This window comes from Chroicocephalus ridibundus, chromosome 3, assembly GCF_963924245.1.
Source record: "Chroicocephalus ridibundus chromosome 3, bChrRid1.1, whole genome shotgun sequence".
NCBI lineage: Eukaryota > Metazoa > Chordata > Aves > Charadriiformes > Laridae > Chroicocephalus > Chroicocephalus ridibundus.
In genome coordinates this window covers 31,919,659-31,932,711 of record NC_086286.1, presented here as the reverse complement: position 1 = coordinate 31,932,711, position 13,053 = coordinate 31,919,659, and the positions used below count along the sequence as shown (strand labels likewise).

The 13,053-nt window shown below is 36.5% G+C and overlaps 1 protein-coding gene across 2 annotated transcripts in view; it reads right to left on the bottom strand.

Moving 5' to 3' along the window:
* LOC134512836 (protein kinase C epsilon type) overlaps positions 1–13,053 on the bottom strand; it is a 115,367-nt gene that overhangs the window by 88,578 nt on the left and 13,736 nt on the right. The window lies entirely within an intron of this gene.

Genomic DNA, 13,053 nt, shown 5'->3' with positions numbered 1-13,053 from the left:
CAGCATTTCAAAGTAAACTTCAGCTGTACTGACACAATTTCCCATGTCTTTAGTTCCATAGGAGAGAAGGTCTTTTTGAAATTTTCCCCTACTTTCACCTCGAGGCTTCGTGAGACTCCTTTGAAGTTTATAACGTAAGGTTTCTATGGGACAACAATTTACATAATTCAAAGGAGAGCTTTAAGGAAAGCTTGTTAAATTAACAGACATCTACCCTTACAGGGAAAAAGAAGGAAAAGGAAAAATAATTAAAAACCTCAGAATTTTTCATTAACAGATTATCGTGTTTTTAACCTTCTAAGCATTCTACCTAAACCCTCGAATAATTTTATTTGTAGTCTGTTTATCTTTCTGAGACCATCAGTAATTTGACAAAGGCTGTAACTTGCAAGCAAAACTTGTGGGTAGGACCAAAAAAAAAAAAAAAAAAAGGTATAATTCTTCACTGTATCATGATAAGATCTCGGAACTTTTTTCATAGTTTAGATTTCTTTATTCAAATATAACACAGTAAATTCAGTTTGCCAAGACACAATGTTCTCTCTGCTGTCTGTTACTTAAGATAATGTAATTTAGCATTTGCTTCAAGAATATTTTCAAAAAGGACCCATACACTTATATGTCCTCTAACCTCTTCAAGCAGTAGCTTCCACATTTCCTCAAAGAATGTAAACAATTTTAAAACCAACATACTACTAATGGATAAAACATTACTTTTCCCTGGACGAGGCCAGTAAATAAACCTCCTTTCTGCCAATGCTATTTACTGAATGATATTCACTGTGCAATCAGATAATGGTTAACGAATTTTAATGAAGTCTGCATTGTGTATCAAAGCCTGAACTTGGTGATATTTTAGGTTCTAGGGAGCTGCCTGTGGCTTCCTAGACCCAAATCATCAGTCTAAATCCAGTTAAAAAGCAGAGTGAAGCAATACTCAAGATATTGGGTTACACATGTGGCTGAGATTACATGTTAGCCCAAGGGATATTTGAACCACTTCGAGTGTTTTATATAATAATACCACATTAAACTGCACTGTGGAAAGCAGTTAATCTCCTCGGGCATATCACCCAGCAACAACTCTTTCCTAACTTTTCCCACAGATTCATGGCAAATTTCCAAAAGTTCAGAGGTTTGGTGAGCTTAAGCCTCTTTAAATTCAGATTGCTATCTAAAACTCCCTCATTTCTGATCCAGAAATCTCATTAGATACGATCTTCCCGTTTCTCGTTATACTAGAAAAGCTCTCCAAGCTTCCTTTCTGACACTGCTGCAATAGAGAAGTTGCCATTAAAGGACTTGCTCTTGAATAGGGCAAGCATGAAGGGGATGTTTATATATGCAATGCACAAAGTGAACATGTGGCACAGGCCTGTGTGAATGAGACCTCGGCAACATGACCACCAAGGTTTTCACATCTGAATGCAACCAAAGAGGACTTTCCAGGAGTTAAATACATGACAGGGCTAGACTGAATTTTAAGCCCCTAATGACAGCCCCTTTTCCTGCTCGAGCCTTATTTTATTTTTACTCTTTGATTGTCTAAAAATACAACAAGCGATGTCCAAAGAAGCTAATTAACTTCTCTTTTAGAACTTGTTCTCCTACTGTATGGGTCCATAAATGAATCCATGGGTTATGCTCATCAATATATCCAACACAGCTATCCTCATTTATGGAAGAGTTTTCTATACCCTGTCTTTTCTTTAAGAAATGCTCAGATGAACGTGTTAAAAAGTGGTTGAAATAAGTTTAAAATAACCTTTATTTCAATCCTACTTCAGAAATTCAACAAAGGAACACTGCAGACCGAAAATCTGAAAGAGGATGGCATCACTCTTTGGCATGCTTCTTAATTAAATCTAATGCATTATGCATGATGCCCTTTTGGCTCTGGCATAACATTGCCAGCTGTGGTTCACTGCTTATGTTCCTGATGGGAAAGCACAAGATCCCGTAACACGTACCTCTTTCTTTCAGTACCTTAGCTCTCAGTGATGGAAAATGTAATTTGAGAACTGTTCTATCTAATTTATTACATGGTATTTACCTGTATTACAGCATGTAATATTTTTTTTTTTATCTAGTGTATGCATAATAATTATGGAAACACATATCAAAACACCTGTAGGGAATCCTGATTTTTTCTATCTGAAAAACCTCAGTATATTTAGTTGCTATTTCCAGGTGATCAAATACATTATTTCACTACTGTAGAAGATGATGGAGAAACACAGTGCAGCTACATCAGTTTGGAGATTTTTAGTGGCATAGGCACTACTTTCAGAAATATTGTTAAATAGAAACGGTATAAATATTTATGGCGCACTACAGGGTTGTCCGTTTGCGGATGTGGTATTAAAAGGATTTCTCCACTCCAGGGTGGAGAGCAAAACACAATGCTCTCCAACATTTACATTCCTAAATAGTTTCTCACTTTTAATGCTTCCCACAAAGATGTGCAAAGGTGCCACCTCATTACATGCAAAACCACCATCTTTGGCTCAGGAAATGTCCAAGTCATTGATCTCCGGATATTGGGATAGCATTCTGGAAAAATATCATGATACGCTTTACCCTGTACCTACGTTCTTCTGGGGCATTTGCTTTGGCACTGCTGGAGACAGGATACTGGGCCAAAGAAGCCGTTGGCTGTTTTTACGTTAGTATGTCTTATGTAGTCCATCATGAGATCAGAGCCTGGTATTGCCTTTTCTTTGGCCCTTTGTACAAATTAACTTTCTGAAAGAGGATGAAAGGAATCTAGCAAGAGGTTAAAATTCACGTTTCAAGAGAAACATTACATGACCACAGAGAATTAATGAAAACTGATAAATATATGCAAAATCCTTAGTCTACAAATAACATTCTCTGTTCAACATGTTTTCATAACCCTTCCTTTATAAAAATCTCCATTAATCTGTGTATGCACCACACACTGATTTTTTTGTTCTATATTATAAACATGAATTACCTGAGCCAGGCTTTTTCAATACCTATTGAAAGTCATTATTCATACACCTCTCTTCACTGTCTGGATTTCTGTAGTTCTATAAATGCAACAGTGACCTTTAAAAGCATTAATTGTATCTACTTTATTTTCCATACTTTCCTGTTTCCAGAACATGATTAATTTTTGGCAAAGCGTATGTAAAGCATGAAAACCCTGGCAATTCACAAGTATAAATTAGTCAGACAACAGGAAACACTATCCAAAATTCTGCCATTATCTAAGCCATCCAAACCCTCTAAAATGAGTAAAGCAGCACAGAAGAAAACAGTGCGTCTTATCTTCAGGGTGTAGTTTTTTGTACAAATCAGGAAGCATTTTTAAGTGTCAGAATTTTGCGTGATTATTTTAATATTGGGTTTCTAAAGACAGAAAAGAGAAAATAAGTACCACCACAGACTTTTCAAGAAATCACTTATCAGTTAGAGTATTTGAATTTATTTATCTTGTGTGATTCTGTGAGGATTTTTGGAAAAACGTATTTATAGAAGCTTATGAAATCAATCCCTTTTATCCCTCTATCGGCTGAATAGAAAGTTAAGTACATAAAAGGACAATTTTCCTTCTTGGATACTTGGCAAGGTATACATACTCTGAAAGGAAGAATTATAACTGGGTCTTTCTTGGATGTATTAAGGATAAAATGGGGTGGCCTCTCTAGGTCACAACTTAAAAATTAGTCTATGGAAATACGTAGACTTACTACTAGCTGGTATTATTCCATACACAATTAAAGTAGTTGAGTTTGTAAGTTAACCTTCAGAGTGCTTTCCGTAAACATTCAGTTCCCTTATAACATACTGCCTTTAAAAGAAGAAAGATTTTTTCTAGCATAGTTACTGCTATTATTTAAGTTCTTTAAAGTAGTGTCATTGGGTGATAATTATTTTTGAGAGTCATACCATTCCAACAAAACCTCATTAGTCCTTAGAGGACACAGTGGTCTGATCACAACAAAGCTAACCATACACACAGAGAGTCGCTATGCACGGGGAAAGAGACTTACAGTTATTAAATACACTGTGTGATGCAGGAAAAGATGCATTAGTACACCCAATGTGGGAAAAGCAAAATATTTATGCTACACTGTGTAGGAGGAGAAAGACTGTGAGCAAATTAAGCATGGGATCTCCCTTTGGCAAATAATTTAAAACACTGTTTTATACTAGTTTTATGATAAAACAGACATGCTAGTGGCATAAATTCTGAGATGACAATATAAATAATTCATGCTTCAGTAATCATCAGATTCTACTTACAATGAAAAGGAACATTAGCTAAAATTCCCAGCCCTTTCCCTCTTTTCAGTCTCATTTAAGGGTGACTATGCACATTTTTAGACATGGAAAGTGGAGAATGGAAAAAGAAAGCGTTTCACAGTAGTTCATAGCCATTGGCTGTAAGATGAAATAGCAGAGTCCAAAACCTAACGTTCACTGTCCTGATCTCCCAATTGCTAAACAACACTTTTTACATTCTTATGAACTACTATATCAATAAACACAGCCAGGACTTGGATGGAGTCTTTATTATTCATGTTTCCTTGGTTCTGAACAATTACTTTTTAATGACCGATCAGTTAACTAGAAAAGAACAGAAAGCATTAATGATGAGATACAATTTACCTGTACATGTTTCATAGATCTACATTTACTGTTTCTTACTATTAATGGATGTTGTATATACTTTTCATACAGCTTTTCAGCCCTGGCGCAGAGAGAGACACACTGTGGACTCACAGGCCCACGAGTGACACACCACTCGCTCTCCTCCAGAGAGTCACTTCTCTTAACCGCTAAGTTTACACTACACATCACTCTCTTTGTCTTCTTTTTTTAAGGAGATAAAACAATGCATTGAATACTTCTCAGCTTACATAATGGCCTTGGGCTCACCTTACATGGGAACACAAAGAAGGTCTCCACACACTTCCCCACACACAAGCATGAGACTACAGGCTGGGCATCACTACTCAGTCTGCAGTAATTAGGCAAGAGTAAACCCTGCTGCCATCAAAAAGCTGTGTGTGTTTCTGCTAGAAGTACTCACCCACAAGTGAGAGAAAATGGCATAAATTGGATTCCCTTAAATCTTCTCAAACACCCATTAACAGTGTAAAAATAATCTGATGGTGTGGTTTTGAGAAGAAGAGATAAAGTGTAATTTCAGTTATACCCTAGTCAGGTTTGTCCCACCTCACACATGGTGCATGGTGCAGAAGACGTGATATGCCAAAACTAAAATTACCATGTGTACATGCCAAAAAAAGCAATGAAAACTTTAGTAAAGATGAAAACCCAAATGTTTTGTAAATTCCACTTCTTTCCCATGGTGAAATTCTCTCGTGTACAATTATCATTTACTAAGCTTACTGTTGTTACAAAAAAAAAAAAAAAAAGTTGTATTAAAGTGCCCAAATGAATTCCAAAGAGAATCATTTCCTGCATTTAGAAAAGAAGCAGCAGAAGAATCAAATTTTACATGCAGTTTCCGTTTTCCTGACTCTTCCTTTGGGGTGCATTAGTTGTTTACTTGTAAGAGCAACACCTAACAAACACAGTATTAAATGTTTTCCCACAACCATTTGGGTAAAACAGGCTTTCTTTAAATAGCATTTAAAACAGTTAACTAGCACAAACAAGGCATCCTGATAGCTACCCATGTGAGCATTACATTTCCACTTATTTTAGAGATAGGTTTTATTTTTAAAAATTCATTTTTATAATGAAACCATTAGAGGCAAATTGTGAATAGTGCTTTACAACTATGAAATAAAAGTAAAAGCACGAAGGGTGCTAGGACAAAGGATCAGCGGGTTCATGTAGGTCATGTACTCAGGTCTCTTCTGTCCAAAAGGAGGATCCCACACCAAGTGTGAGGATGGTCTCGAGGTGCAGAGGAAGTACAGAAAGGAGGGCCACAGCACACGGCTGCAGCGTGACAGATCCTGCTACAAACCAATCCAGCACATTTCTCTCAAAGTCTGCTGCCACAAGGCAGATTTACCTATATCCTTCCCACTCCTCTTTCCCAAGATGAAACTAAACTAAAAGACACAATCCAGCCTTGACCTGCAGGGTTTCATTTAAAGCAGCATTGTTCAGTTATCCTGCTGGCTGAGGAACAGTACTCCATTCCCACAAATGGTGTAAGATTAAGAATGCCAGATGAGGAACCAACCAACATGATCTTAACACAGCCACAGTGCAAGCTCATACAGAGATTTTGTGGACCCAGTAAATGTTGGGTCTACTCCAGTTCTGTTCAAAGTCTGCTACCCTCTTCGCCCTGTTTGGATGACAATACTCTTGTCTCCTTGATCTCTGCTAAAGCATGATGTGCAAGACAGACAGACTTGCCAGGAAAGTTACTGGCAAAGCATCTGGTAGATATTCTGAAAATTCCCCCCCTCAAACGTGCCTCAACTGTAGAAATGCATTTTCTCAAGAGAAAAAGTGTGCAATATGTAGTTCCAGCTACTCTGTTCAAGAGATATGAAACCAGTACCTAAAAGGCCCTTAGCTCCACCTGTTATCCCAGAAACCTCCTGGCTGCACATGATCATATCAGGATTAAAATCCTGAAGTTGAATTCTACGCTTGGCTACAAAGATGTTTCTAACACAGTGAACTACTGGCATAGTTAACTTTAAAACCCTAACATGCAGGCATGAGGACCAAAGCAAATGAAATCAGTACAAACTCCAGCTTGCCCTCACCTATTTCATGACAGCAGTTGCAGTGAATTCTGGTCACAGATGCGGACTCGGGGACTATTCCCGGGGTTGTCAAGGCCTCAGTTGGTTACAGCAAAGCAATCCATGGAGCTGCAGCTGCAGCACTCACTTTTATACATGCAAACTAGAAACAAGCCCGAGCTTTGAGAGGGTGTGAAAGGGTCCTCTTCAGTTTGGGTGCTACATCACAAAATAAGTCTTTCCTGTCTGAAAGAAAAGCATTTAGACTCTTCTGATTGATGCTGGAGGAGTAATTTCTCCTACGGGCCCTTGATGAGCCTGGCTGCACTGATAGCCTGACTTGAAGTTTAACACTAAAAGGACTAATGTGAACAATGAATCTTCAGTGAGCTAACCAGGCTTTAATAATCCTTAAGAGCAGCTAGCAATAACTGAGCAGCATAATAGCAAGTTTCCCAAAACCGGGTCATCATGCTGGAAACAGGGGCTTGTGTGTGTGAGAGACAATGATTACAGTATTTAATCATCAGCTTCACCGTTCCAACTATTCTTGACCACAGTGTCTACTTTTAGACAATACAATGATCACGGTCAATGTATTTAATACTGTGTAGCAGTCAACAGGAAATCTAAATTCAACACATACAGCACCCAGATCTCTGAAAAACCTTATTCTACCAAAATTTCACGTATTTACGTGACTTCTTGACTGTATGATATATAAAGCATCACCAGATACCACTCTCATTTGTAGTGCTTCAGGAAATATTCTGAAGAATGGGTCGATATCAGTTCATTTTCATTTCTTATGATATGAACTGCCTGTAGAAACCAGCTAGGAATTAAAAACCAGCTATTATTGCACATATTCTGTGTGTATGCATATATAACAATATAGGTAAATAAAATATTAAAATTGAGTTTGAATATAAATATGCATAAATGTATATAAAAAGATACCACAATATAAACAGTATAAATAACATTGTTCCATACTTACCTACCATTTTATTCTACCTTTTTACCAGTTAACACTTATTATTAAGAAATCTTTGTCAATAATTTTATATTTAAATTTTTATTAAAATATTTTAGCACTGAAGTAGCTAAAAATACAGGGGCTAATTCAGTCTTTTGTCCCACACATGTACAAATCCACTGAAGCAAGAATAATAATGAACAGAATCGGGCCCTAAAAAGTTCTAATTTGACACTAATCAGTAATAAAAGGCAATGCAAACTTGTGCTAAACAGATTACACCCATATAGCAATATCTGCATAATGGCTTTAGCTGCTTAGCAACAAAAGTAGAAGAATACCAGATAAAATGGATTATAACCTTTGATTAGTCCCAGATGAATGCAACAGTGGCCATTCAGTTAGGTTAATTTGCACTGTATATCATAAATGACACTCCTCTGAGCTATTATTACAGAAGACATTTACTTTTTTGTACAAATACACGTAAGAAAAATAAGACTTGCTTTTACATTACCAAATACAGTTTCGCTCACATACTACAGTGATTCTTCTTAAGTTAACTTAGAAAGCATGACTTGTGACATCATAAGCATATGATTCTCTTTCCTTTTTGATGTTTTACATTTTATTACAGAAATAAAACAAGCCACTTTAAAAAATGGAACTCCATTTTACACCTTTTGCAATGTTGCACTTTCCCCTGCCGATCTTCGTACATTGTAATAATACTGTACCACTGGACTTCCAAAACCTCCTTGGAAACATTTAAATGCAAGCCTAGAGTAGGAGAAGGACTGATTACTCTTGGCGTTTACAGAGGGGTCTGATGCAGAAGCAGGTTCAGAGATTTGCCAAAAATCACTAAGGAACATCGTGACGTGACAGCTGAAACGGAGACAAAATCTCCAACGTCTTAGCTTTACAAACACCAGCCTTCTAGGATTACCCAGAGCGTGCTAGATACCATGCAGATCTGCAGAAATTAATAGTACCTGAAGCACAGTACTCACAATCTAGGATAAACCACTCGTAAGCCACTACATAGAACATAACAGTTAAGGGATCAGCATCATAGGGTCACTACAGCTTGTTCCTAGATGTACTTCAGTTCTGCCACCGCAGTGTGGCTAATCTCTACCTTACAACACCAGAACACAGGAAAAGTGAATGGCCTTGAATGTCAGCTCAGGAGCTATGCTATGAATAGGTATGCTGCATTGACATGCAGACAATTGTAAGGGAAAAAAAAAAAATTATGGGTGGGATATTCCAATCATGAAGATTCTATGATAAGTCTAACTATTTACCTGTAGTAACTGACTTTCTGACTCTCTCTATCCTTTATTTAATTACTTGTTTTCTCTAATAGAAATAGCTATAATGCTGACTAAGGGTCCTCTACAAGTTATGCAATACTATCAATCAACAGGAACATTGCTCCGTGCTAATAGTAGTCTCTACTATGTCTGCGTACAAAGCAATTTGTTGAAGATAGTACTCTGAAAAGAGCAGGAGAGCACTAGTTACCAATTTATCTGATTTCATGAAGTTGGATAAAAAAAGCAAATGGTAGACGTTGAATCAGTAGCTCTCTACTCTTCTAAATTTATAAGTAATTATTGCATAAGGCTTTCACTGCCTTAATTTTAAAAACATTTTATTTCTAAAGTATTTATTAGGATAATTCATTATAAATTATAGGATGTGCACATATATGTGTTGTATCTCACAGGGTAAAGGTCTAGAAAATTTTATGTACTATGAAGAAGGTTGACAAGGGCGTAGGAGAAATAAAGCAAAGCTAGTTATACCTTTTTTTGGTAGAATCTCAACTTTCCATTAAAAGACTTTAATTTTCACAGTTCTGAAACTTCCAACTGTGAATTAAGTACCACAAATACAAGAATTTCTTCAGTGAAAATAGCTCTAGAAATACTTAACCCCACTTTGTCAGTCACTTGCCTGAAGCATTATCAATAAAACCTAATGTTGATACTGTTCCATAGTTGATCACTGAAGCATGGTATGAGGTTGGAGTGAAAAGCACGCTGGAGTGGGGAATTGGGCAGCATCACCATTATTGTCAGGTACGATAATCCCTACTGGAAACACAAGGAACCAGCACATAGAAGAAGAATAAGAGAAGATAGGAGGAAGACTGAAAAAAGAATGTAAACAGTACTAGTCCTGAAAAAGCCCTACATTTTCTCAATAAAGGACACAATGAAGTCCCGAATAAATCCAAGATGATGATAAGCAAAGGTCAGTTATTACAAAAACGCTGTACGCTGTATGCTAGGCCTTGGGCAAGTTTCACTATGGGAGTGCCGAACACAGAATCCAGTATTCTTCATTTATATCCCAGATGACAGATCACAAGCAAAACAGAACTCAAACTTCTGAATACGATAGATGTATTGACCGTATTCTGGCAGAACAAGAAGGGAAACGCTGCCAGAGTATAGGAGTGTTGAAAAATACTATCTAACTGTGACATAGTTTTATAAAATATGCTACACTAAAAACTCGTGAGCTCCTTTCACGTAAAAACATGCATCAGCTAAAGTCCTGCCAGTAGATTTTACATTCTTTGTAACGTGTAGGACTGGGTTCCGGAGTTCATACCTCAAACTATTGCAAACAAAACATCATACATCAGCTCCACATACTTTATCCCAAGCTCTGGAGCAGAACCCAGCTCTCGACTTCCAGATCACTGCAGAAGACTGCAAGACAATCCCTGAAGTGCAATATTCGAATATATACACAACTCAACAGAATGTTGAGGTTTTTGGGGCCTCAGTTTTTGATGAGCTTAAAGCAAACTGGTTTGATCAAAGTTAGCTTTTGGATTAAGAAGGAACATGAGAAGTACCAGTCCCAAGAATATTCCTTTAAAATATGGAAGCTAGATAGGACTGCTATAAGTAAATTCACATATGTAGGGCTAAAAACACATTAGTGCATAAGGTATGCCAGTATTTGGCATGATTTCTGAATTCCAAGATAATTTTAAATATGACCCCCTACTTGTTGTGATAATAATACTATAATTTAGTAAATGATACTAATGAAAAGTCTGTTCCATGTAAAAAACAAATAATAACAAAGCATATTTACTGTAAAAAGCGTATTAGGCAACTTTTATGCAGTGTCTTCACCTTATTACAGAAGGAAAACATTGCAATATATAAAGCAGAGCTCATACATTCACATTTTTGTGGAAGAGGAACAAAGCAAGTAATCTCATTACAAAAGTCAACCTCTAAGTGCTTTGACAATGAATACTGAGTCAATCTTGCCACTGAGTCAGGGTGTATACGACAAATATGGGCTACTTGAAATGTAAAATTTAATTCCAGGACCAGTTCTGCAAAGTACAGCAGTTGTGGGACGGCATACAATTGCAGTGTAAGTAACTAGACACTACTGTTAAACACATTTTAAACTCTATTGTACAATAGCCTTTGTCTCAGTAAAGCTATTTTAACCACAGACCATGTTTGTTCAAGCAAGTTTTTCTACCTGTTTTTCCACTGAACCTGAGCAAATCATTCAGTGACTAATTTACTTGGTACATTTTCATTTGTTGTCATTCATAAATAATTTATAGCTTTAGCAGATGTATTGCTTTTACATGTGTTATGTTTTTTTGGTTTCTTTATTGAGAGTTCTTTGCAAATTGTTCATCTGCTATGCTCAAAAAAATCCTCCAATTTTTCAACTGTGGACTTTTAATTTGATTGGGTATCACTACGTATAGTTTTGGTTGTCTGATAAGAGTCACTAGCCTATGACTTGTAACTATAAATCACATAATTACCAGTTCCTCTGAGTTCAATCAAAGCCACAAACTATAGATTCTCTTCTGAATATCTTACTTTGATGACAGGCTTTGAAGAGCCAGGAGGAAGGCAGAAAGCATGATACAAAAGAGGGGAGAACAGATGAGAAATAAAAAAATGAAAGAAATGTCCAGAAAACCAGTGAAGCGGCAGGAGAATCTTCTCCCATAATTCACTTAATGTAAAACTGATCTTTACCAATGCTCTGCCACATGATTCACATAAGGCTGGTGATACTGTAATTTACACTTCAGCAAGTACGGTCTGCCTTAGACCTGAAGGTGCCTCTCTGTTCAGAGTTTATTCCTCACCCCAGTACAATCTTTTTATCACTTTCTTCATCTGAAACAATATGCTCAATTCTAGTTATAGATATTAAAACAATATGTTAAAACATTTAAAGTGTATGTTCACACATATATTCAAATTAAATGAAAGTCTGAGCACATGAAACATCCTCTGTAGACATAAATTGTATACACACCTTCCTGGGCTTTTTTTTATGTCAGCTTCAAAGCGTATAAAATGCTAATGCATTTTCGCTATTTTAAGAACTGTATAAACATACTACAGATTTGCTATTTGAGTATTTGAATACACTATAGTCTTGATCCTACTAGCCGTTTTCCTATGGCTTTCCCACTGCCATATTTATCTTTCCTGACAACTTTGCTGGAAGATCTTTTAGTCACAGCTTTTCTGTTATTCTACACATACAATTATTGCAATTGCTCATTTGTGCCATACGTAGTTTTTGTTACAATATGTAAATATGTATGTATTTATACATGCACACCCATATACTCATACACACCATTAGCAACTCTGAATTTCGCTCAATATGCTAATTTTTCATTTAATCTGCAAAACTTATCCATTAAATTGACTCAGACACTCCAATCTAGTGTTTTACTGAAAGAAAAAAAAAAACCAACCCAGAAGTTTGAAGGAAGCCGACTGATTTTCAAGTGTTTTATTTAAAACACACATATAAACTAATGTCTACATATATACTAACGCTTAAACTTATTCCCTACAGGTCAAAAACTCATCCTGTTGAAACGAGTTCAACAGGCAAAAGTTGTATTTAGTTCAACAGGCAAAAGTTCAAACCTTAGTGCTTTGAAATAGTAAACATTTTATCAGGCATTTCACAAATAACGGATGCTTCTGTAAATTCAATTATATATGATTGGCATTCTATCTCCAATACAGATTCACCTTGTGGGGTTTTTTTTTGTCCATAAAGGTTTCTGGATAAACAGGTAAAAAAATGTCAGCTCATCTGAATGACAAGAGTGAAATAAGGGACTAAAACATGAAAACCAGAAATACTCTGTGAACACAACTGGTTTCAAGCACTTTGACTGACTGGATTCAGAAATCCTAGAGTAGGCTAAAACATCCAAACTTTTAAGCAGTATATCCAAAACATGTGCTATGAAGAGGAATTCTGTATGAAAAATTACCAAAAAGGAACATGCCATGGGAACAGGCTCTTGATATCGGCTCTCTC